Source organism: Peromyscus maniculatus, chromosome 6 (genome assembly GCF_049852395.1).
Source record: "Peromyscus maniculatus bairdii isolate BWxNUB_F1_BW_parent chromosome 6, HU_Pman_BW_mat_3.1, whole genome shotgun sequence".
Taxonomy (NCBI): domain Eukaryota; kingdom Metazoa; phylum Chordata; class Mammalia; order Rodentia; family Cricetidae; genus Peromyscus; species Peromyscus maniculatus.
The window spans coordinates 43,102,763-43,126,736 of NC_134857.1; positions in this window are offsets into that span (position 1 = coordinate 43,102,763).

Sequence of the window (23,974 nt, forward strand, 5' to 3'; positions counted from 1 at the left end):
AGACAATAAATAATATATTTAGCTCTCCCAGGACTTGGAAGAAAATTATCACAATTTTCTCGAGGTCCCCTAAAGATACAATTACCCCAAGATAACAGGAAGTAATTTTAAGAACATAATGTCCACATTCACAAGAAGTGGGTGTGTGGTTTTGGTCATTTGATGGGTTATGAATGTTTGTCATCATTTAGGGGGTTAGTTATTAATCATGGTCAGGAAGGAAACTAAACAAAGAAGGATAAATTAAGGAATTTCTTTCTTGTCCTTTCCTCAATCCTCCTTTCTCTCCTATCTAGTGAAAAGAAGGGGAGGCATAGGAATGGTAAGATAAAAGGATAGATTATAGGATCTACTTTTAAACTCAAAGCCAGCACTAGTCTCAAATATTTTACATTGGTATGGATTTTTGTATATTGATCCAAATTTAAAGTTATTTTTGTTATAATATACTATATATGTTTCTACTCTTGTTTAAGGTATTATACCTATGCAGCTCATTTTAAAATGTAATGTAAAGTTCTAGGCCTTGAAAGCTATTATTACAAACTTTTCAGCATGGCAAGTGTAGCACAGATAGCCACTGGGCAAGAAACTCCCCTTGACTCAATGCTGTCCAAATTGGATAAGCAAGCCACAAAGTAAGTAGAGTGTAGATATTTGCCAAGACAAGGTAGGCCAGTATTTCAAAATTTCTGCTTCACAAAAAAGTCTGTCAAATATTTTAGGCCTCTAGGCTAAAGATGGATGTCCCAATGTTGCAGAGGAAACTTTGGTGACTGTCCAGGTAGCTGGCTGTCTCTGTCATTTCTATAGTTTTGGGAGTTGCTTTCTCTGCAATTCCTGTTTATTCAGGTAATATTTTATCCTTTTTTCAGGTCTCTGATAGGATTGAAGACTAGATAGTTATAGTTTTTGACTCACCAAGCTAAGACAGATAATAGAGTATTTTCACTGAAGTTGCTACATACACATGGACTGGTCATTGTGAATATAATTCTTACTTGATAATTTTTTTCTGATTGTATATAGTTTTATTGTGGTAGAGTTAAAACCTTTCTTTTTATTTAGCAAAAAGGGGGGAGATGTTGCAGGACATATGATCACACTATGAACCCAGAGTTTGTGTTTGAATTAATTAAACAAAATCAACCTTAGGTCTGAAGGCAGAGCCAGTAACTAGTTGACAGAAAGTAATCATAGAGAGTCGGAGGGAGTCCAGAAAACATATAGAGAGATGCACAGAAGTAGTAGTGAGAGACTTTGTGTGTGTTGTCCTTTTTGGTTTGGAGTGATGGAAGAGACAGCCTCTTTCTGAGATGCCAGTGAAGTGGGAAGGCTCACTAGTTGCTCCTCAACCTCTCTGATCTAGGAGATTTGAATCCTAGCCTCTTTAGGATTGAATCCAGAGTCTTTATTGGTAAACAGATTGATAGAGATTTAGTTAAAAACTACATTTGGTGGCAGTAGCAGGAGGCAGATCCAGCAGGACATAGAAGTCTTCTGGGCTACTGCCTGAGAAGTGGGCCAGTGGCTGTGGGGCTGCAGTTACTGGCTGACATAGCAGCAGATGCAGGTGAAGCTACAGTGCTGGTGATAAAACAGGAGAGAGAGAGTGAGAGAGAGAGTGAGAGAGAGAGAGTGAGAGAGAGAGAGAGAGAGAGAGAGAGAGAGAGAGAGAGAGAGAGAGAATTAGAGAACATTTCCTTATTATTGTTAATGACAACATGAGGTCATACAGGACAGAAGACAGGATAGAGTGTTCCAATGCTTCTATCTTTGAGGATGGTGAAAGGTCCAATGAGCTAAGGAATGTGGGTAACTCTAGAAGCTGCTCAAAACAAGGAGATTGATTCATCCCTACAGAGCCTTGGTAAACAAGGCAGACTTGCTGATATCTTGATTTTAGCCCTTGAGACCCATGTTAGACTTTTGGACTGCAGGACTTCATTTATCTTGCTTTAAGTTATTGTACTGTGGTCATTAGTTTAAAAGGAAGGGGGAAACAAATACATCACATTACAGCCATTTGGCAACTTCTGCTAAGAGGATCCATGAGAAAGGCTGCTATCTGCACAAACCTAAATCCAGTATAGCACACCCCTGCAGCAAACATGGGTATTCTTCACTCTCCTTCTGTTGAATGGACCATGAGTAACTCCAAACAACCCAAACAACTCATGTGACTATAGTGTAGGTAACAAATTTCTAAAGGCAGCTCTAGCACGTGGCAAGACCCAAACGGGCTTCTCTGAATTATCATTTTTAAGATAATACAGTTAGCATGTTTTTTTTATTTTTATTTTTTAACCTAACAGACATAGTATTTTAACTACTGTTATTTTCTCTCCATCAACATCTAGAAAGCAGGCTAGCAATCTATTGCTTAATGAGCCAGATGTGGACCAGTGGATTGATCTGTTTCAGTCAAGAGGGCCCAAGACTAATTAACCTGGGGAAATTAGCACACATTCACACCTTTTCATGCTCTTCTATTTTTCTTTGTCAGAAGAGGGCTCACTGCTGGGCCTGGTACTGTATATGGAAAAATTTCTATTTTCCACTTTCCCGATTTTGTGTGTGTGTGTGTGTGTGTGTGTGTGTGTGTGTGTGTGTGTGTGATAAGAAGCTAACATTTCAGAACACCCATGATTGCAGAAAGGAAAGCATCCAGTTAAAAAAGCTCAGTGGATAGGGTGAAGGCCTAGTAAAGGACAGGGTGACACTAGGTGAGCTAAATACTCACTCATGCAGTATGAGACTAGGTGAGCTACATACTCGCTAGTACAGGGTAAGACAAGATGAGTTAAGTACAACTCTAGTCTTGGGAACTAGTACATAATTACTACTTAAGGAAGGATGCCTTCCTTATAGTCTGTAATCCACTATGCAATTCTCTAGCACACATGGACATCTAACAAAATTCACAATGTGACATTGAGGTTCAAGCCCTTGGAGTCAAATACTGACTGAAGTACAGACTTTGCCATTAGATAACTATGATCATAGTTGTGATTCAGTTCCTGCTTTCTTGTTGGTGACATTGAAGTAAGATTATAGGCCAAGTACCCAGCATACTCCGTGAAATAGAGGAAAGACTTAGGAAATACTGCCACTTATTTGCTTTTCATAGGCTTTGTTGTAGGGTAGGTAGGGCAGTGGAAAATCACCCCACCCTTGGCCTGCCCCCTGGGATTTGGAAGTCCTCACCTCATGACTCAGCATTACTATCCAACCAATGTTTCAGAGTTAAAGACCTAGCAATGCACACTCCAAAGACATATCAGAACAGCCAGAACTGTTATGCAGAGAAACCCTGTCTTGAAAAAACAAAAGACAAAACAAAACAAAAACACAAAAACCCTATAAGAGCCCACCCTCCCACCCAGGCAGTTGCCATCCTGTGTTTCTCTCCAATAAATCTCTTGTGTGAGGTTTGTTGCTTGGTGAGATTGTGTATTGTTTAGCTCCCAATTCTCAAGATACTCTTGTGTCAGAAAAAAAAAACCCTTTTAGCAGGATACACTGTGAAGTCACAGAAAAACAAAAGCGTGTCTCTGGATGCTCAGAGTTCTCTCCCACCTCCATACTTTTCCTACCTGTGGCACACACCAGAAAAGCAATAACTCTCACTTTTGATTAGTAGTCGTCATGTAAAAACCAGGGATTTTTTCAAATGTATTTTGTCCAGAAAATCCATAAATAAATCCCTTTGTATTTATTCATTGGTATTTACTGATAACTGTAAAATTCTCTTTGTTACGTAAAGAGCAATGCAAAGGAGAAAATTAATAATTCATAAGCTATTTCCCTTTAACTATGATGCACAGAGAAATAAATGGAAGTCACTTAGCAGAGATTATCTTCAAAAATCATGGAGAATAAAGTGGGAAAAGGAGTCAAAATCTTGCATTATGTATCTATCCATAGCTTCACCTGGTTCCCTGGTCTGTCCAGGACACCATTATCATTGCCATAAACTGGAGGGACAGAGCTAGGCAAAGATGAGAACACTAAGCATGGTCTGGCCAGGATTGTGGGGTGTCAAAAACTGCCAATGGCTCTAGCTTGTGAACTGAAAGAAAGGAAACCAAACCAAGTTTCACCTCAGTATTTACAAAAAGATAAAATAAAGCCTGAACAATGCAAAAACATCCAATAAATAAATAAATAAATAAATAGATTTTTTTAAAAAAGGTTCCTCAGTATTTCAGAAAAGAAAAATCCTGAAGTTTATTAAAACTAAGGTTTAAGGGGGTGCTTGATCATGATAGAAGCATGTTGTTGGTTTTTTTTTATTGTTGTTGTTGTTGTTGTTGTTTTTGAGACAGAGTTTCTCTGTGTAGTTTTGGTGCCTGTCCTGGATCTCGCTCTGTAGACCAGGCTGGCCTATAACTCACAGAGGTCCGCCTGACTCTGCCTCCAGAGGGCTGGGATTAAAGGCGCATGTTATCTTAAAAGATATCATTCAGAAGCCACTACCTTCCTTCACAGGATGCAATGACAGGTATTTCTGACAAGCAGCTAAGGTTCCTTCTTCTCAGGGATTATTTACCCACTGCTCTTCCTGGGAGCCAGTTTCAATGAGTTCTTATATTTTGAGGTGGCGTCACAAATCCATTGGCAGGAAGTAGAAATGTTGTTTCCTCGTGCCTACAATTTCAGAAGGGATTCTGTGGCAGAGTCTTACTGTGCACTTCATAATATCATAGAAAACACTGAGGTTTTGTGGAGAATCGAGGAGGACTGCAATTCGTTAAGAGGGCCACAGAACATCAGTACTAATATGTATTTAAACATACTGAACTTCCCACCATTGTGAATTAGTATTCATTGTTACAGACAGAGCACTGAATACTTGAATAGCCAGCAAAAGCCATACATAATCCCATTATTTATACTTCTTTGAGCAAAAATTAACTTCTTTGGTGACACAAAAGAATGAATCTATTAGAATATATATTTTCTGCTGAAGTCATGAACACTTGTGTTGAGTGAATCTAAGGATAAATGACTTTTTAACTGTCATAAATTTTATGCAATATTCTCAGAATGGTTTTATCTATGTAAAAGTGATACAAACGCATTAATTTGGCATGTGTGGTGCGTCGTATAGTCTCAATAAATATTGGCTATATTATCATTTGTAAAAACGCATTTGGTTTTGTTATTGTGTCCTAAAGATTAGTGTCAGAAAAGCAGAGTAACTTTGCTTATGTACAATGGAGTGCCGACATGACATTATATTGGCTTCATTGCACTATCAATCTTAGAATATGTTCATCTTCTGCATAAAATCTCCTATAGAAATTTACATTTGCAAAATTACCTCATCATGCCCAAATATCATTGGCTAAAACTCAATTTCATTTTTATTTAAAATAAGATTTAGCATACTGTTAAACATTTGACATTAGGTAGGAAAACTAGCAGCCTTAGTGGCTGTTCTTATAGTGTTTATGCGTGTTTGAAGGTCTAACATTAGTCCTCCCAGTAGTTTGAGAGTTTCATAATTGTGCTATTCCATTAGAGCCATATATTAGAGCCAGTTTAAACCAGCTTTCAAGAGCCAGTTTGGAAATATTAGGAAATTTTGCAAGTGAAAAATTAAATAGAGCCAGCATAATAATTAATGTTAAATAAAATTAAATTCATTAAACAAATACTAGAAATAAAGGTAGTTAATACTTCAAGTAGATTACTTCCTAAACTTCCTAAACTCTTTATTCAAGTTTTCTCTTCAGTGTTCATATCTATGGCATTTGTATGCAAAAGACTACATGATGGAAATAGAGACCCACTGCATATATATATATCTCTCTCTATATATATAAGAAATATATATATAAGAAATATATATATAAGAAATATATATATAAGAAATATATATATAAGAAATATATATATAAGAAATATATATATAAGAAATATATATAAGAAATATATATATATATAAATATATATAATGGTGTCTTATGCATATCTCCTCCCTACTCTGCATTCAATGACTTCGCTTAAAACTGGCCGTATAGATGTAGTACTTGCTCCATAAAAGCTTACATTAAAATGATGACTCTTCCATGAAGAATGGGCATTATATTTACAAATTTTGTGTGCCTTCTAATACCTACAAATGGATTTTAAATCTTTTTTTTTTTTTTTGCATCAGCAAAGGTCAATAAAGAGATCAGAGTGGGCATATCAGTACATTTCCCTAACATGAAATTATTCTGACTGTGAACCAGTGAGCACTGTAGAACATAGATGAAGTGGTTCTTCTCTAAGTTTTACAACATTTTTCATGGGGCAGTATGCAATATATAGACAGTATGCACTAGGTAATTCAGGTCTGGGTTGAAGAGGTTTTTTGTTTGTTTGTTTTGTGTATGTGTCCCCAACACCTTGAGGAAACAGCAACTCCAAGATAAGGAATTTCTACATGTTTCCCCTAAGGACTAACATATTTATTTACCTTCTTTTGAGCTTGGGGCACTCAGAAAAGGGAAAGGTAGCAAGCAAAGAAAAAAAATCCTTCTTCACTGCCACATTGTCATTCTTTGGATAGTCAAGGCAAATGAAACATATTAAGGAAAATATACAAAGTTAAACAGAAAACAATCTAGACATTCCTAATACAGTGGAATCATTTTTAAAGCTGCAGTGTAATTCCTTCTCTCTCTAATGTTTACAGAAAGCCTCATGTGTTAAAGCTTCATTTATTTTTCCCATAGATTCTTTTCTTTGTGCTTTCTATCATGGCATGCAATTCTCTTTCTCCATCACCTACTTGTAGTTTGAAATGCAGCTGGACAGGCCTGTAAGTGAAAGCGATGTCACTATGAAGTTCTTTGGAGAGGCACCTCCGAACTGAAGGCAAAAGCCAAGGCAAAGTGTCATCTTCCTGGGGAACAAAGTGGGTAGAAAGATAGAGAATGGATTTGAATAACAAATGAGGGCAGCAACAGGCAAACAAGTCACTCAAAACAGAACACCAGCACAGGATGTAAGGGTAGCAATACACATCTTGAATGCAGGTGCAAGTTCTTACGTATGAGTATGTTTTTTTTCAGTCGATTCAAGATGGCTTCTATATAAAGGCCCCTATGTTTCTGTCTATAAAGGACTCTATCTTGTCATCATCAAACTCAAGTTTTCAATACAGTTACTTAAATATAGCTCAAGCAAACATATATTTTTTTAAAAATAATATTATTTGTTTATTATGTATACAGTGTTTTAGCATATATGCCTACATGCCAGAAGAGGGCACCAAATCTCACTATAGATGGTTGTGAGCCACCATGTGGTTGCTAGGAAATTTACTCAAGACCTCTGGAAGAGCAACCTCTGAGCCATCTCTCCAGCCCCAAGCAAACGTATCTTTAGCTGTATAAATACTGCCTTCATTTTATACATACAAAATGGTATACAATTTCTCTTCAACATAGGTAATAGTTTCATTTCCTGTTTCTGTAAGAAAATATCCTGACAAAAGCAACTTAGGAGAGGACAGGTTTACTTTGGCTTACAATTCTAGGTTATTGTCCACTGTAACAGAAAAGTTGCATCATCAGGCACTCAAGAGAGCTGGTCACAGTGCATCCACAGCAAGATCAGAGAGCAATAAATTAAAGTATGCATGCATATACTCAGCTTACTTTCTCATTTTTTAAATACAGTTTGGGACCCAATCCCAGAAAATGGTGTTACCTGTCCACGTTTAAGCTGGATCTCCCACATCAATTTACATAATCAGGACAAATCCCTGCAGGCAACCTGCTCTAGACAATCATTGAGACACATTTCCCAGGTGACTCTAGATTGTGTCTAGTGGACGAGCAAAAGTAGCCATTATAACTGTATGTCAGGCAAACATTAGATTATAAAATAACTAAAGTGCTACTACTCTTTACAACTCTGTCTTAAAAAAGACCCCTTCCTGCTGATGCCCAACCTCATCTGGCCATGTAAATCCCCATCCAGGACAGAGTTCATTTCCCCTCTCTCTTTCTGGTCAGCTGTTTCTGGAAGGTCAGCTGAGAAGGGCTTCACTCTTCATGCTCACTAAAACACCTGCTGCCACTGCCACCTCATGGTTGTGCCTTTTCCCCCCCACCGTCCTGAAACCCTATCATCACAATGAGCTCACCAATGGGTAGCTAAATTAACAGAGGCGAGTAGCTGTCTTTGAACTAACTGCTCATAAGTGATTCCATTTAACTGTTTAGATGGTGCCATATTATGTTGGTAAGGATGGCCTCCACTTCCTAGTCTCAAGTTATCTTCCCATCTCAGTCTCTGGGGTCGTCAGGATTACATGTGTGCATCATCCTAGCTGGCTCATGTAGTCCTTAAAATAAACCTGTGGGAGAGGTTCTACTACTCTTAGTGAAAAGTTAAATGGCTTCTCCAAGGTCTGAAGGCCACACTCTAAAGCCACGTTCAAACCACAGGCCTTCAAAGTGTAACTCTTCCTTGGTGCCATCAAAGATTCTTCTTCACTATTAACTTCATTTCTCTATTCTTCTATTATTGCCTAATGAATAGTATTTATAATTCTGTCTTTGCTCTTAAAGGGGACAAGAACTTAAAGGTTTGTTTGATATTTGATGTTGAACATTCTTGTGAAGAAAAGCCTAAAGACATTGTGGCCAAGTTATTTAACCATTGGACTAAAAATAGAAATGCCCACTGAATCTCTTCCACATGTTGGGCAAATCATATGATACACTTCTTTTTAAATGCAAATATTGGCTCATAAGATGGAAGAACTCTTTAGGGAATGAGAAGCTAACGGAATGTCATAACACTTGAAAACCAAGTGTTGGGTATATCTTCCAATCTTGATGTCTCAGAGGCATAGGAAATGAGATTCTAGGACACTCAAAACAAGAATTTGGAATTACTTTCCACTTAACACTGAGAGCTATAAAATGCCACATTCTTAGAGAATGATTGACAGAAAGTCTACTCACCAGCTTAAAAAGTAGTAAGAAGCTGTAACAGTTTTGGTGGACACTCTGGATTGAAAATAAGATTTGACTTCTTTTCTTGGGTCCTGGGATCCCAAGTTAGACAAATAAATGTGTATAGACAAGTAACCGTGTGGTAGTGACAGAGAATCGCTGAGCTATGCAAGTACAAGCACTTTCTTGGGAGATGAGAATCATGAGAAGCCACATTACAAAGTTTAATCATCTGATTTAAATTTATGGTTCTGAAATTTCCAAACATATGAGTAACAGTAGTGAAAGTCAACAAAATGAAGAAGAAACTAAATCGGACCACCTAGGGCCTTGGTTATTCAAATTATTGGATATGAAGTTTTATATGTGTACACAGATAGTCATATGTTAAATTGAAGAAATATGGTGGGGTTTGAAGATTTTCTAATTGTTTTATGCTGAGTATGACAAAAATTTGCTGTAGAAGAGATAACAGTAAAGGTTTTGTCACACATAGCTCTGTTAACTAATTGAAATTTGGCATTTTCAAGCCTTAGCATGAAGAATGAAAATATTCACAAAACATATGGAAGTCATCTTTGAAATTGGAAATTATGTTTCTAACTCCCAATATAAATTTAATTTGAAAATTATCCATCTTTTAGTTGGTCTCTGGCTTGCGTTGTTCTATTGCATCTGTCTATAAAATGAAAGTTTTACATCAAACTATAGGGGAAAGAGAAATGCTTTTTCTTCTCTTATGAGTTCATTGACCATCTTGAGTATGGAAGTATTGAAAGTATTTGTATTTCTGAAAATTAAACATTTTTTATAGTAGTAAGTTGAAAATTTACAGATAAGGATAAATAAATCTAGATTTGTTACATCAGTATGGAAAAATTTCCAAGAAACATTGTTAAATAAAAATATAAAGACTGAAGCAGTTTTCAAATGCTTAGTTGTATAAAAACTCTCAGAAATATATCTCTGTAAGATTAGACAATTTTTGCAGACATGTGGAAAAATGCTATGGTATTTGTCTTAGTTTCTTTTTTTGTTAGTATAAAAAAGTACTCTGAAAAAAAAAAGCAACATAAAGGAGAAAGTTTTTTTTGTTTTTGTTTTTTTTTTTAGATTCACACTTCAAGGTAATAGTCCAATAAGGTAGGAAATCAAGCCAGCGGGAGCTTGAAGAAGCTGGCCATATCATCTTTGCAATCACAAAACAGAACCACAAACATAAACTTGCTGCTCATTTCACTTTCTTTATTTACATAAAATGCCCTGCCTAGGGAAGGGTGCCATCCACAGTGGTGGGTCTTCCCTCTTCAATTCCTGAAATCAAGGTAATTCCTTACACACATGCCCAGAGGCCTACATCCCAAATGATTCTTAGTTTTGTCAAGCTGACAACACTAATCATGACAATATTACTTTGGTGATGAAGTAAAGACTGTCAATCTAACCCTGTGGCTGTATTAATTCATCTTTAGAAATTAATTACCTACAAAATAAATAAATTTCCTGCACAGTCTCTGTTTTGCTACTTACTTAGGCTCTACAGTATTCAGCATGGATAGACACTGCACACTGGGCCATCTGTGACTCTTGACTTTACAGCTGATCAGCTTCAGAAGTTTGGAAATATCTATAAGCTGAACTTTTTTCCTTCCTGCTTAACGGCCATATTAATAGAGCAATTTTAATAATTAAATGATATAATCCATACAAATATTTTCTGCAGTAGAGACAGGGGCAGGTGACTACTGAGTCTCTGCAAATTTTGAGATTTTTAATCTCCTTATCACTTTTTAAAGTTCCTATATTTTAAACACATGGATGTACTAGAAAACCCAAATAAAAACAGTCACTAATTAAAGAGGAAGATTTTAATACACTGTTCTAGTTGGTACTTACAAAATATTGACTTTTAAAATTTTTGTTGGGAATATTTTGAAAATAATAACAAAGCCATGCAGAAATATCAGAACTTGACTGATACCCTTGACTGATGGAATGTTATCCCCCAGGAAACCATCTGACAAACACTTTTACAGACAAATTATATCTCACAGTTTATCAAATATTTCATATGACTGTTGGGAGTGGAAGTGAAAATAAAATATGTATTTTGCTTGTGAAATCATATTCTGACTTCATTTGAAATCACACATATCTGAAAAACCTTAGGGCCAGCTGGAGGAGGCTTGGCTTCCAGAGAATTCCAGATCACTATTATTCAATGAGAAATATAATTCATTATCAAACAGACCAAAATACCAGACTTCATTGATGCCTCTAATTATTGTCCCAGGAGACTGATTGACATTTGAAGCCACATTATGTACAGTAGGATGTTCATCTTGTAAAGTGCGTTGCCAAGAACCCGGGAATGGGCTGAGGTTTCAGCTGCGTGATTATGATTACTCTCCCCTTGGTGGATGATATTCTCTGATTTTACCAATCATCAGAAATGGACACCAAGGATCAAATTTCAGTCTAGAGATTTTGTTCCTATTTTGGCATTTGGCTTTAGTTAAACACTGGTGCTTTTGTACATGGTGATACATATTTTGTCTAGGTTAGACACAAGGCACCTCACAAACTTCCCAGCAGAACTTTCAACAGATGGTTGTTTTAATCATATAGAAATCTCTTAACTAACCATCTTTGTTTGTTACTGTTATATAATAAATTAATTGTTGTATAGTTTCTATGCGTGGAAGACTGCAGTCTCGCCTTAGGCTCACAGAAATTCTTTGAACTTGCTGGTTCTTGTCAGGATTCAGTTTTTTAAAAATTTTTTTTTTTTTTATTTTCAGGACTGAAGACCCAAGATCTTAGGGTCCACCATTCCTTATGTGTCTCTCCACAGTGGCAGATTGTCACTTTGAGCCATCAGAATAACATCTGTTACTGCTTGGATCCTCTTTCTCCCATCTGTCACAACAGATACAATGCAAGTTCTAACCAATATAACTTAATCTCAACAAGGAATGGCTTCACTTTCTATTCATAGGTGCCTCCTACCCTCATGGAGAATAGCTCATGTAGGCCTCTTACCAGGAATGGGAATCTCAGGAGTCAATTTAGAATCCTGCCTACTACTTACTATTATGAAGGTGAGAGGCAAGGAGGAGGGTATTTAGCTCCATGTTGGATTCACTGAAGGCAGAATATCAATCTAACTACATGAAAGCTAGATTTGCAGAGCCAGCATTGAAGCTGTGAATTCACATGGGGCACAGGGCAAGGTCAACAGGCCCCTAAGATCATGATGACTTTGGATTGGAATCACTAGTGCCCACATGAATTCCTTTTCTAGATTCAGATGAACACATCCTAATTGTGAATCAATGATAGTTCTCTACATATTATTCTTTTATTAGTAAGTTTTGATCTTTGACAATTCCAAATTGTGTGTGTGTGTGTGTGTGACGTTCTCTCCAAGCTCTCTCTTATTTCTCTCTACCTCTTAAGCCCTCCTTCCTCACAAATCTCTTCCCTATATTAGTTCTTTTGTGTTGTTTAATGTGCCATAGAGTTTAATGAATGTTACCCTGGGTTTGGAGCTAACCATCGGAGCCTGGTAGACTTATCAGTGGGTATAGATAGAACTGGATATTGTGCTTTTTCTCTTCCAAAATGTTAGTTGCCAATAGATCATATATAAGTGATAGTATTCATGAGCCCACTATCCATCCATTTCTGATTGTTGAGAGTGCTCAGACTGTGTGGACCCTGTGTAAGCAGGCATATATGTTGTGAGTTCATGATTGCCATGATCATGCCATGCTTAGGTAATAGCATTTTGCAGCCCTTCTCCCCATCTTCTGCCTATTCTGTTCTTTCTGTTTTCTCTTCTGCATTGTTTCTTGGGTCTCAAGGGAGCAGTGTGAATGTCTTGTTTAGTGTTGATCCGTCTACTGTCCTTTATTCTCAGCACCTTGTGCAGCCATGGATCTTTGCATTTACTATTAATCACTGCAAGGAAAGGCTTCTGTGATTTAGACTGAGAGTAGCCTTAAGAAGATGGTTTTATGCCATGTCAGTTCATCTAAGCAGCAGGCCTCCAGACCTCTTCAGTCATGGGTTTTGGATTAGGTTTACAGCATTTAAGGCATTGATGGTCTCTTGTTAGGGTGTGCCTTGAAATCAATCATGGAACAGTTGGCTACCTTCTTAGGAGCCATGACAGTATTGTACCAATGGGATATATCATGCCTGGTGGCTAGTATTATAGTTCACAGGGCTCACAAGCATAGTTATTAACACCAGGAATACTTGCCACCAAGAAGGAAGTGTCCAGCTGAGTTTCTACTTGATTTCTTTATACCTTGTATCCGAGGTACACATTCTTTCTTCCAGTCTTAAATATGGGGACATTTAAACTCAACTGATGTTAATAAAGAATAAATGCTGAAGATTTAAATTTAGTAAAGCTATTGTATTGCTTAATATCCATAGTGAGTATGTATCTCAGCCAGGATTTCAATCTCGTTCTGAAAGAGCATATTCTCTAAACCCTAGAGAAACTAGGAGCCTCATATACTTCCAGGCATCTGGTCCACAGCATTCCCTGGGTATCTGCCATATGTCAGGCGCTGTTCTAACAACCCCAGGGAATACAGTGTTGAACATGGTTTCTGCTTCTCAGAATAAAAGCTCAAGTTTCTGCCAGTGTCTGAGATATATATTTTCTATACCAATAGGGAATACCTAAACCTGTAGGTTTGTGTTATTAGTATTATCAATAATGTTGATTAGTAATATTAGTCACATGATTCCATATTAACAATAGCCATGCCTGGATTTTTTCTGTGTTCATGGTGAATCTAAACAGTTTCTTTTTTGTAATAATAGTAGAGAACCACAACACCTAATTAATTACTCTGCTTTTACTTTTGCATTTACAAATAAAATTGTAACCCTTAACTCTACCACTTCCCTGTGATGGTGTGTGTGTGTGTGTGTGTGTGTGTGTGTGTGTGTGTGTGTACCTATTTTAATATAAGCAGTCAAAAATACATGAGTATAAAAAGGAAAAAGGTCAACACATTGGGCAGAAGACTGAGATCAAGAATCAAATTCATCCAGAATTTTGCAGTGTAAGGTCTTTGACAGTGTAAGGTCTTTTTTTTCCGCATTTTTTTTGTCTTTTGAGACAGGGCCTCATGTAACCCAGACTAGCCTCAGATCTCTCACTTCAACTCAATAGTTGGGATGCCAGGCATGCATCAACATGCCAACCTAAAGTTTTGTAATTTAGTGTTATGTAAGTGTATATAATCAAGTGTACCATAGTAATTTTAGTAGTAATTTTAGTGTTCTAGGCATCTAAAATTCTTAATCCATTCTGTATATTTTAGATCAACTTTCTCACTCTGTGGGATGTCATTAAAACAAAAAAGATTTTTATTTAGGCACAATAGTGCACACTTATAATGCCAGCACTTGGAAGGCAGAGGCAAGTGGATCTTGCATTCAAGACCAGCATAGAATTCATTCAGAAACCCAATGTCAATCAAAAGAAAAGAACAGAAACCAAAACAAACAAATAAACATAAATATGGACTCTCAAAGTGGACTGGTGCATACCAGGTTTACTATTGTGTATAACAGAGACAGTATTGCCACCTAATGGTGAAAATACACACTGAAAAAACGTTCTTCTCACAGAAAATCCTCTGATCCTCTCATTCTTACAGTCTTCCCACCCTCCTCTTCTGCAATGTCCCCAGAGCCTTAGGTATGGGAAAGTTTTGCAGATGTGCATTTTGATTGGTTATGGCTTTTGGTAATGGTCTGTCTGTTGAGAAGAAAAAATTCACTTGATGATGGGTACAAGAGCAAATACTTATAGATTGTTGTTAGGGATTAAGCTGGTTTTAGTAAATTAGTTGCTCTATGTTCTTCTTTAATAACCATGGTGATTTTACTGGCACTAAGTAGTTATCTAGGTTTATAGGACCAGGCATAGTTCTGAGCTTAACAAGAACACCACCAATGGACATGCTAAACTGGACAGAAAAAAAAAAGCCCACTAGGCTTCAATCCTACCTAAGGAACTATAGGCAACTGAGGAAAACTGGGAACAGGAGAGGTGGAGGTGGTCTTCCCCAGAGAAGGGCAGATGTCCAGTGCTAAGTGGTCAGCCCTAAAAACATATATACAATTAACATTGTATAAGTTCATGTAATGAACAGGATATATTTAGGGATATATGTATGTGTGTGTATGTGCATATATATACAATAATAATAACTGATGAAAAAGAAGAGTTATAGGATGGTTAGAAGAGAGGAAAGAGAAGGGAGAAATGTAATTGTATTAAAGTCTCAAAACATTTTTAAAAGTTCTTCCTTTACTAAGTGTCTGCAACTTTTATAGCACATTGAACTAAATAAAAATGACATTATTTGCCTTAGAGATATGACAGGAAACAGCACCCATGAAATTTCAACAATATTGTTGTCAAGCAAGACTTTCACAAAAATGCCAGAGGAGCCCCCAACTGGATCAGGCCATCTGGATAAGTGAGACAGTTGATTAGCTTGAAGTGTTTGGGAGGCATCCAGACAGTGGGACTGGGACCTGTCCTCAGTGCATGAGCTGGCTATTGGGAACCTGGGGCTTATGCAGGGACACTTGACTCAGCCTGGGAGGAGAGGACTGAACCTGCCTGGACTGAATCTACCAGGTTGAACTCAGGGAAGTCTTTGCCCTGGAGAATATGGGAATGGGGGATGAGCTGGGGAGAAGGCAGGGGGGCGGGAGGGGGGAGAACAAGGGAATCCGTGGCTGATATGTAAAATTAAATTAAATTATAAAATAAAAATTTCCCTTAAAAAAAGATGCCAGTTGACATACCAGTGTGGATGGGGGGAAATTTCACAAGACCCTACTCCTAGATAAAGAAGGAAAGGTAATCAACAGATGCTGAGAAAGAAATAATCAGTTTTCTTTACAGACAAGACCCCGCCCCATAGGTTATCAATCCAAAGTGGTCAAAACTGAACCCATGTACATATGAGTAACACTAAATAGTTTCAGTACATTACATATATATGTAACAATAATAATTAAATAGAAGAGGTCATGAATTTAAGAGGGAGTTTGGGGAGGACACTGGGGAAATAGGGAGGAATTGATAGATAGAAATGATGTAAATACAGTACTTATATATGAAATTTAAAAAAACCCAAATTTATATGCAAGTAGAACCCAAATAAAGCAACTTAACACTGACATTTATAAAAATATGTATTGGTAACAACATATACATAATAATAAAAAGTGAATCACTTGAGGGGTAAAATTTAAGGTTTGCTAGGCAGATCCCCTTCCCTCTGATGCAGAGGGTGGTTTCTTAAACTGTAAGTCAACTGTATTAGGGTTTTTCTTGCTGTGAAGAGACACCATGACCACAGTAACTCTTATAAAGTAAAATATTTAATTAGGGTGACTCACTTACAGTTTCAGAGGTTCTGTCCATTATCATCATGGCAGGGAGCATGGAGGCATGCAGGCAGATGTGGTGCTGGCTACATCTTGACCAGAAGGCAGCAGGAAGTCAACTCACTAGAGAGTAGTATCCTGAGCATAGGAAACCTCCAAGCCTGACCCCACAGTGACACACTTCCTCCAACAAGGCCATACCCACTCCAACAAAACCACACCCCCTAATAGTTCTACTCCCTTTGAGATTATGGGTGCCAATTACAATTCAAACTACCACATTCCACTACCTGGCCCCTATACTCTTATAACAATATCACAATGCAAAATTCATTTAGTCTAACTTCAAAAGTCACCATAGTCTATCACAGTCTCAACAATGTTTTAAAGTTCAAAGTTAAAATTCTCTTCTGAGATTCATGCAATCTCTTTACTGAAATCCCCTGTACAATTAAAAAAAACAGATCACATATTTCCAACATATAATGGTACAGGATATACATTACCATTCCAAAATGTAGGGAAGGGAGCATAGTTAGGAAATACTGGACCAAAGCAAGACTGAAAACCAGCTGGGCAAACTCCAAACTCTGTGGCTTCATGTCTGATGTTGAAATGCTCTTCAGATCTCCAGCTCATTCAGTGTTGTTGACTACAACACATTTCTTTCTCTTAGGCTGGTTCCACTCCCTGTAATCAGCTTTCCTTGGCAGGTATCCCACTGCTCTGGTGTCTCTAACAACTTGGGGTCTCTAAGGCAACCCAGGCATCAACTTCACAGCTTCAAGCAATGGCCTCTCTATTAGATCTGCATTCAGGGACACCCCTAACACATGCCTGGCATCAGTGACTTTATTCCACAACTCCTTTCTTCTGTTACTAACTCTAAAGACAGAACCATGTGTTCTAAGCTGCCAAGTTCTGTTGCTTGCTGGGGCTGGAATATGGCCCCTCATTCAATTACATCTTCTCCAGCTTTCAATCTTTCTTTGCTTAAGTTTGGCTGTCCTGAAACTTGCTCTGTAGACCAGGCTGGCCTCAATCTCAGAGATCCGACAGCCTCTGCCTTCCCAGTGCTGAGACTAAAGTTGTGCCCCACCACACCAGACTCTAAGCTTTTTAAAGTTCCTTTTCACAAGTTTGAAATTTAGCTGGGTGGAATCTTTCCCTGAGGTCATCACTCCCTTTATTCCATTTCTTAATCCACATAGCTCTTTTAACACAGAATTAAGTTCTATTCCACTTCCTGGTGCTCTTTTTCTCCTCAAAATTTTCATTTTGAAATTTACCCTGCTCATCTTGCTCCTTTTCATTATACATCTTCATTAGAGGTTCCACTAAAAACCACATGACAGAGTCTATATTAGGCTGTTTTGAGATTTCTTCTGCCAATAGAATTATTCCAAAACTCTTCACTTTAGCCAGCAGACTCTTCAGACAAGGGCAAAAGGCAATTACTTTCTTCACCAAAATATCACAAGAATGATCTCTAGGCAACATGCTAAAATTCTTCTCCTCTGAAACCTCTTCAGTAAGCCTCTGGCAGTTTAAATAACTCTTAGCACCTCTGTCTGCCATTCTGCTACTATCATGGCCCATTAACACAGTGCTTAAATCATTCCACTGCTTTTATAACCCTAAGTACCAAAGTCCAAATTACTCCAAACAAACACATGGTCAGGCCTATCACAGCAATGTCCCAGTCCCTGGTATCAATTTCTGCCTTAGTTAGGTTTTTTTTGCTGTGAAGAGACACCGTGAACACTGTGACATTTTTTTTAATTTAAGAAATTTTTAAATTCATTTTACATGCCAACCACAAATCCCCCACTCATCTCTCCTCCTGCTCCCCTCCAGCCTTCCTGCCCCCTCCTCTCCTCCAAAAGGGTAAGGGCTCCCATGGGGAGTCAGCAAAGCCTGGTACATTCAGTTGAGGCAGGACCAAGCCCCTCTATCCTGCATCTAGGCTGAGCAAGGTGTCCCACCATAGGTAATGGGCTCCAAAAAGCCAGCTCATGCACCAGGGAGAGATCCTGATCCCACTGCCAGGGGTCCCTCAAACAGACCAAGCTACACAACTGTCTCTTGTATGCAGAGGGCCTAGTTTGGCCCCATGCATGTTCCACAGCTGTTGGTCTAAAGTTCATGAGTTCCTACAGGCTTGGTTCAATTGTCTCTAGATTTCTCCATCATGATCTTAACACGCCCCCCTTGCTCATATAATCTCTTTTCCTTCTCTTGGATTGGACCCCAGAGCCCAGTCTAGTGCTTGACTGTGGATCTCGGCATCTGCTTTCATCAGTTACTAGATGAAGGCTCTATGATGACAGTTAGGGAATTCACCAATCTGAATCCTGGGGTAGGCCATTTCAGGCACCTTCTCCACTATTGCTAATAGTCTAGGCTGGGGTTGTCCTTGTGGATTCCTGGGAATTTCCCTAGTACCAGGTTTATCCCTAACCTCATAATGGGTCCCTCTATCAAGATATCTCTTTCATTGCTTCCCCAGCTCTAGTATCCTGTTCCCTCATGTTCTCATGCCCCCATCACCTCCCTACTATTGCCCCACCCCCACCCCTTGTTTAGTTGTGGAGGTCTCATCTATTTCCCCTTCCCAGCATGATCCATGCATCCCTCTTAGGCTTCCTCCTACATACCATGTTTGTCCTTCTGAGTCTGGGTTACTTCACTCAGGATGATATTTTCTAGTTCCATCCATTTGCCTGCAAATTTTGTGATGTCATTTTTTTTTGTTGTTGTTGTTTTGTCATTTTTTTTTTAAACATCTGAGTAATGAGCCATTGGAACACTGCGACTCTTATAAGATAAAACATTCAATTAGGGTGGCTCACTTACAGTTTCAGAGGTTCAGTCCACCATGGCAGGGAGCATGGAGGCATGCAGGCAGATAGGGTGCTAGCTACATCTCCACCAGAAGGCAACAGGAAGTCTACTCACTCATTGGGCGGTATCCGGAGCATAGGAAACCTCAAAGCCGGCCCCCACAGTCGCACATTTCCTTCAACAAGGTCACACCCACTCCAACAAAGCCCCGCCTCCTAGTAGCGCCACTCCCTGTGAGATCATGGGGCCAATTACATCCAAACCACATCGGCAACATTAAATTGCTCCTTGCCAGACGTTTGGTCACAGAGTGAAAAAGTAACAGTTGGTCCCACAGCCTTTATTTGGTTGTTAATCAACCTATACATCTTGTTTTGTTTATATATATAGTGAATATAAAGGCATCTGCCTAAGCATGCATATTGATAGGGCATGTCACAGCTGAGTCTTCTCCTTACTTTTATGAGGTAGACCATAAATAACCTGTACGTTGCCACAACGACTAAGCTAATTACATACCATTGTCTTAGGTGAAGCCACAACTAAAGAATGACGTGGGATGGAGAGAGCTTTTAATTGTTTTCTTTTTAGGTGGAAACTTGCTGAATAGATGAAAATCTGGTTGTTACCACATACAAGTTAGCTAGCGTTGGCTTTTGAGGATAACTAATCCTAAATATAGTGAGCTGGAAAGTGTTTGGTTTACACTTTAATCTTTTTTTTTTTTTTCTGCAGCTATGTTCTCTCCGATAGGCTCATAATATTTATTTGGATTTTTTGATGCACCTTAACAATCTTGGATAATTTTTGCCACATATATGTATTGAAGTTGTGCATGGTAATTATATTTGAGTACACAAACAGTACAATTTCCCATTTCAGACTGACAAGTACTTTCTTTTCCATGGGCAACTATGGAATGATGATGTGCTAAATCGAAAGGCAAAGTTCCCATGAATTTTATTTATACTTAGGCCATGTTACTAGTGCCTTTCAGAGTGCAAGTTTCATGTGCTAACATATTTGTTGTGCATTTCATAAATATATGGACAGAAAATTGATGAATAAATCCTAAATGAAAGAGATCATGAAAAATTTCAAGAATGCATTAGTGTGAGACAATAGCTATAATGTATGTGGTTGTACTTTCTTAATAGTCTTATTAGGAATCAGCAAGATGGATTTTTAAATATAGGCCTCATATGTTTTTATAAAATTTATTTATATCTATTTAAATTGACTTTTATATTGTTGTAAATGGAGTTTTTTCATTTGCTACTTGATTATAGGAAAACTATTATACCTTCTATATTGGTTTTCTAAGCAACCCAATAAAAAATATAAGATGTTGTTAATATTTCTAAACTAGTTGTCTAATATATTTTCAAATAGATAGGCAAATAAGTCTATCATACAAACAAAAAAATTAATCTCATATTTTCAATTTTTATGCCTCCCATCTTTCAATGATATAATATGTTGGCTACTATCTCTAAATCCTAGAAAGTTGCCTGTTGCTTGCTTTTTTGTTTGTTTGGTTTTTACAGTTGGTAGAGTTTAATCCAACATCTTGAGCATGCAAGCCAAATTCTCTACCACTTGTTTTCTTTTTTGATGTGTTATGTATCTCTTTTAAGTCTTTTAGTACAACAATGGCCTTGTGCATGCTAATTAATATATCAATTTGTTATTGATAGAACTCAAACACTCCAATTGGTCTTTTTAAGCTGCTAAATATACTTCAGAGTTTGTACAGTTAGAACCTTGAGTATTCTTCTATATGAACTGAACATCAGCTCTTTGTTCATGAAAATTGGCCTTTCAACCTGAGTCAATGGTTCTCCACCTGTGGGTCATGACCCCTATGATGTTGCATATCAGAAATTTACATTAAAATTCATAACTGTAGCAAAATTACTATAGTTATGAAGTAGCAACAAAATAAAATAATGTTATGGTTGGGTATCACCACAAGATGAAGAACTGTTGCAGCATTAAAAAAGTTGAGAACCACTACTCTAACTTCAGCTTGGATCAAGTCATATACTAAAACCCATGCTCAAAACTGCCATGAGAAAATTGGCTCATAACTCAAAGATAGTAATCACAACTATTTTTATTTTCAAGTTTACCACATGACATGATGTTTGTAAGTTTTCTTTCCATGTTAATGCTTAGGTATAATGGTTAATACTTCCAATTTGATTGGAAAGAAATGTTCTTGGAGAATAATACACACTCCTGAGTGAGTCTGTGTGGGTATTTCCTGAAAGGACTGACTAAAATGGAAAGACCTGCCTGAACAAGCAAGGCATCACTTGCAGGCTATAGCCTGGAAGCAGTAAACAGAAAACAGGAAAAATCCCCAAGGTGGCCACCCTCTCTCTACTTCCCTGGCTGCCATGTGAGCTGATTCTCTGTCATTCCCTGCTGGCTCCTATGGACTGGAGCCTCTGGAATCAGGAGCCCAAACATTTCTTTCTTCCTTTTAAGTTTCTTTCTGTCAGATATTTGTCATAGGGGCAGTCTTTCTGCCTCTGGGGAACTGGCCTATTACTTTGTTTTTATATAAAGCAAGCAAGATGTTTTTATACTATGGATCCTGATTTGTTTGGGGCTGTATAGACCCAAAAGAAAAGAACCACCCAGGGACTGAGGATTTTACTTCATCAGCAACAGTGCCAGTATTTTTCTGTATTCTGGATCTCATCTTCAGATGAGTACTTGCATTTCTTTTCATGTAGGGTATTGACTCCTTGTCAACATGAAGATTTGTAGTCAGCATAAATAGGACAAGGAACAATCAGAATTTGGTATGATATAAACATCCTTATTTCTTAGTAAATGAGTGGAACAATCAATTTAATTTAAAGCTTTTGCCATCGTGTATGCATGCAAAGTAAGTTTAAGTAGTAGAAGTAGAATTAAGTACACCAATAATTCTGATAGAATGGAGAAGAAACAAAGCATTTCTAATCACTGTATCAGTTAAAGTTTGGCAGACGAACAGGACTCATAATAAAATGACTCTATGACACAGAATATTTATAGGTTAGCTTGCATGAAGAAGGCAGAGTGTTCCAACAGTGGCTTTGTGTATACCAAAGAGGCTTAGACCTTTGTAGTAGCTCAGTACACAAATCTGAATGCCTCAGCAGTGACAATCTGGCACTGAACAGCTGGACGACTGACTCCTGGAAACTTTCTATTCTTATTCAGCATTGGAAGGCTGATGTTCTGATGTCTATAAAGGATGGTGGCTTTGGCAGCAGGAGAGTAGATGCCCTCAACAGCAAGGAGTAATGGTGGGCTGCAAAAGTAGTATTCAATTTCCTTCACATCATTTTATTTCTAGGTATCTACTGGAAGGTGCTGCCCATCTGTAGGAGGGTCATCGCCCCTTAGTTAATCCTTTATAGAAATCCCCTCACAGGCATACCCAGAGGTGGGTCACTCAATTGATTCCAGATCCAATGAAGGTGGCAGTCAAATAACAATAAATACAGCAGAATGAAAATTTCATTGTAGTTATAAGTACACAATTACCTATACCTTGTTGATAAATGAAACATGGCTATCACCAAGTGATTCAAGTTAAAAACAGAACTTTGGGTAAAAGGAGCTTTACATAGAAAGGATGATATTATTTTAATATTATGTAAACTTAGCAGCATATCTGCCATATATATATATATACATATATTATATATATTCAAGAATTATAACTAAGACTGATTTGAGAGATTTGAAATTATATTTAATTCTCTTTTATTTGTATTATTCTTTTAAATATTTATTTATTTTCACGGTTTAAGTTACATTTATTCTAATTTGTGAAAACTCTCATTCTGCATTGTTTCTATTGGAATGAATAAATGAAAACAAGTTTTAAATTTTTCTTTATTCTTGATAAATTCATACATATATACAATAAAATATATTCATATTTAATCCCTTTCTTCTCTCCAGCTCTCGTGATATGATCCCAAGCACATTCTTCTCCCTACTTCATATGATTTTTTTTCTTCTAACCCACTAAGTCCAGATAGTGCTGCCTACGTGTGTACATTAATGCCTGTACAACAGCACATGTGTGGAGGTCTGAGAACAACTTTGAGGCGTTGGCTCTCTCTTTGACCATGGATTCTGCAAATGAAACTCAGGCTGTCCAACTTGCATGGCAAGTGCTTTTACACATGGAAGCATCTCTCCAGCTCAGAAGATGTAGTGTTTTCATTTTATCTTTTACAAATGTATAATTTTAAAAAATTGAAATAAAACTATATTTTAAATGTCTGAAAAAAATCTCTAAATCCAAAAACATGTTTTTATAAGCCAGAAAATACTTTCTATCCTTGTTCAATCACTAACATGAGTATAGAGTACCAGAATATTTTATGAACTTTTATTGGGCCTGTTTCTTATGCCATAGAACTATTCTGATAAATATCCCAATTTTCTGTATGTTGCCTACTCAAAACTATGTCTTCCCCTCCTTTGATGAATAAATGAATAAATGAATAAATGAATAAATGAAGGACATTGTTCTTCTGTTCTCAGATAATCATGGATGAGCAATGCACACCTTCTCTCAATGTGGAATCCAGGAACGTGCCTGATAAAGTAAACAAGTGATAATCATGTTTGGATCAGCCATGAGGTACATGGTGACGTGACCCCTGTTATTTTTTGTTCTCTGTCCCTTGGCAGCTACATGTTCACATAAAACC